This window comes from Chlorocebus sabaeus, chromosome 23 (genome assembly GCF_047675955.1).
Source record: "Chlorocebus sabaeus isolate Y175 chromosome 23, mChlSab1.0.hap1, whole genome shotgun sequence".
In the NCBI taxonomy this organism is placed as follows: Eukaryota; Metazoa; Chordata; class Mammalia; order Primates; family Cercopithecidae; genus Chlorocebus; species Chlorocebus sabaeus.
The window spans coordinates 84,457,799-84,461,583 of record NC_132926.1 but is presented as its reverse complement, the minus strand read 5'-3'; the positions used below and the strand labels follow the sequence as shown (position 1 = coordinate 84,461,583).

Below are 3,785 nucleotides of genomic sequence, written 5' to 3'. Positions count from 1 at the left end.
TGTGGGTTCCTGGTGGATAGTGCTTTCCACCACATCAATTCTAAATGTGTGGATAGAAATGATATGAGGTTATAGTAGAAAGACAGTAACTTGGTTCTTGGTAACTAAATGTTTCTATAATGAGGCAGAGGCAAGGTAACCCTTAGGGAGAATCATTAGAAGTGTTTAGCTTTATTTAGGAGACAAGAGTAAAGCTGAAACTCAAATGAGAAAGTAAGAAGTCAAGAAACCATAGATATCGTGAAAGTCTATGAGTAAAATGCATCATTGAAAGTGATACATACGCTCTTTCTGCCGTAGTCGTCGCCATCCTCGGCGCGACTTGCTTCATTCGGTTCTACCTGGGAGAATCCACCGCCATCCGCCACCATGGTGAACTTCACGGTAGACCAGATCCGCGCCATCTTGGACAAGAAGGCCAATATCTGCAACATGTCTGTCATCGCCCACGTGGACCACGGCAAGTCCACACTGACAGACTCCCTGGTGTGCAAGGCGGGCATCATCGCCTCGGCCCGGGCCGGGGAGACACGCTTCACTGACACCCGGAAGGATGAGCAGGAGTGTTGCATCACCATCAAGTCAACTGCCATCTCCCTCTTCTACGAGCTCTCGGAGAACGACTTGAACTTCGTCAAGCAAAGCAAGGACGGCGCCGGCTTCTTCATTAACCTCATCGACTCCCCCGGGCACGTCAACTTCTCCTCGGAGGTGACCGCTGCCCTCCGAGTCACTGATGGTGCATTGGTTGTGGTGGACTGCGTGTCAGGCATGTGTGTGCAGACGGAGACAGTGCTGCGGCAGGCCATTGCGGAGGGCATCAAGCCTGTGCTGATGATGAACAAGATAGACCGTACCCTGCTGGAGCTGCAGCTGGAGCCCGAGGAGCTCTACCAGACCTTCCAGCGCATTGTGGAGAACGTGAACGTCATCATCTCCACCTACGGCGAGGGCGAGAGCGGCTCCATGGGCAACATCATGATCGATCCTGTCCTCGGTACCGTGGGCTTCGGGTCTGGCCTCCATGGGTGGGCCTTCACCCTGAAGCAGTTTGCAGAGATGTAGGTGGACAAGTTTGCTGCCAAAGGGGAGGGCCAGTTGGGGCCTGCCGAGCGGGCCAAGAAAGTGGAGGACATGATGAAGAAGCTGTGGGGTGACAGGTACTTTGACCCAGCCAACGGCAAGTTCAGCAAGTCAGCCACCAGCCCCAATGGGAAGAAGCTGCCGCGCACCTTCTGGCAGTTGATCCTGGACCCCATCTTCAAGGTGTTTGGTGCTATCATGAATTTCAAGAAAGAGGAGACAGCAAAACTGATAGAGAAACTGGACATCAAACTGGACAGTGAGAACAAGGACAAAGAAGGCAAACCCCTGCTGAAGGCTGTGATGCGCCGCTGGCTGCCCGCCGGAGACGCCTTGTTGCAGATGATCACCATCCATCTGCCCTCCGCTGTGACGGCCCAGAAGTACCGCTGCGAGCTCCTGTATGAGGGGCCCCCGGATGACGAGGCTGCCATGGGCATTAAAAGCTGTGACCCCAAAGGCCCCCTTATGACGTATATTTCCAAAATGGTGCCAACCTCTGACAAAGGTCGGTTCTACGCCTTTGGACGGGTCTTCTCGGAGCTGGTCTCCACCGGCCTGAAGGTCAGGATTATGGGGCCCAACTACAACCCGGGAAGAAGGAGGACCTCTATCTGAAGCCAATCCAGAGAACAATCTTGATGATGGGCCGCTATGTGGAGCCCATCGAGGACGTGCCTTGTGGGAACATTGTGGGCCTGTTGGGCGTGGACCAGTTCCTGGTGAAGACGGACACCATCACCACCTTGGAGCACGCACACAACATGCGGGTGATGAAGTTCAGCGTCAGCCCTGTCCTCAGAGTGGCCGTGGAGGCCAAGAAGCTGGCTGACCTGCCCAAGCTTGTGGAGGGGCTGAAGCGGCTGGCCAAGTCTGACCCCATGGTGCAGTGCATCATTGAGGAGTCAGGAGAGCACATCATCACGGGCGCCGGTGAGCTGCACCTGGAGATCTGCCTGAAGGACCCGGAGGAGGACCACGCCTGCATCCCCTTCAAGAAATCTGACCCGGTCGTCTCGTACCGCGAGACAGTCAGTGAAGAGTCAAACGTGCTCTGCCTCTCCAAGTCCCCCAACAAGCACAACCGACTGTACATGAAGGCGCGGCCCTTCCCCGATGGCCTGGCCGAGGACATGATTAAGGTGAGGTGTCTGCCTGCCAGGAGCTCAAGCAGCGGGCGCGCTACCTGGCCGAGAAGTACGAGTGGGACGTGGCCGAGGCCCGCAAGATCTGGTGTTTTGGGCCCGACGGCACCGGCCCCAACATCCTCACCGACATCACCAAGGGCGTGCAGTACCTCAACGAGATCAAGGACAGTGTGGTGGCCAGCTTCCAGTGGGCCACCAAGGAGGGTGCTCTGTGTGAGGAGATCACGCGGGGTGTGCGCTTCGACGTCCACGACGTGACCCTGCATGCTGACGCCATCCACCGCGGGGGCGGCCAGATCATCCCCACAGCGCAGCGCTGCCTCTAAGCCAGCGTGCTGACCGCCCAGCAGCGCCTCATGGAGCCCATCTACCTTGTGGAGATCCAGTGTCCAGAGCAAGTGGTCGGTGTCATCTACGGAGTTTTGAACAGGAAGCGGGGCCACGTGTTCGAGGAGGCCCAAGTGGCCGGCACTCCCATGTTTGTCGTCAAGGCCTACTTGCCTGTCAACGAGTCCTTTGGCTTCACCACTGACCTGAGGTCCAACACGGGCGGCCAGGCCTTCCCCCAGTGTGTGTTCGACCACTGGCAGATCCTGCCCGGAGACCCCTTTGACAACAGCAGCCGCCCCAGCCAGGTGGTGGCTGAGACCCACAAACGCAAGGGCCTGAAGGAAGGCATCCCGGCCCTGGACAACTTCCTGGACAAATTGTAGGCGGCCCTTCCTGCAGCACCTGCTGCGCTGGGGACTCGCAGCACCCACAGCACCACGTCCTGGAGACTGTCCCGACACAGCGACGCTCCCCTGAGAGGTTTCCGGGGCCCGCTGCGTGCCATCACTCAACCTTAACACTTGATGCCGTTTCTTTAGATATTTATTTCCAGAGTCCAGAGGCAGCAGACACGCCCACTTAGCAGGGACTTTTACTGGGCTGGTCCGGGAGGGGGAGGTGGGATGGGACACCCAACACTTTTTCCATTTCTTCAGAGGGAAACTCAGATGTCCAAACAAATGTTAACAAACGCATTAAGAGGTTTATTTGGGTAAATGGCCTGTAGTGGCTTTTGCCCCGGAAAAGGGAAAGGAACAAGTGGGTAGATGATTTCTAGCAGGCAGGAAGTCCTGTGCGGTGTCACCATGAGCACCTCCAGCTGTACTAGTGCCATTGGAATAATAAATTTGATATGGTGGTGAAAAAAACAAAAACAAAAACAAAAAAAAAAAACAGTGATACATGCGAGAATAATTAAAAGATTTCCTGGAGAGGATTGCTTGGGATTCAAGGTAGGTGAAACAGGTGGGAGCAGAAGATTATAGTTGTAACTAACTCACCAGCCCATATCTTCAATCATATTCTTCGGTTTCAACATTCCAATACCTCTATAGAATTCTAGTTCACTGATGCCTAAAGTAGCAGTGTCCTTGGAAGTGATTTAAAAGACATCCTGGATGGAAAAGCATGCTACTAGTTTGACCTTTTTTTCTTAGTTTTGAAAAATAAAATGAGGATTGACCACTCCTACTCAATTATGAACCAGAGTAATGCTTCTAAGAG

The 3,785-nt window shown here is 54.4% G+C and overlaps 1 pseudogene; it reads left to right on the top strand.

The window, feature by feature from the left end:
• Positions 1-292: 292 nt before the first annotated feature.
• LOC103244257 (elongation factor 2 pseudogene) lies at positions 293-3,458 on the top strand (annotated as a pseudogene).
• The last annotated feature ends 327 nt before the right edge of the window (positions 3,459-3,785 follow it).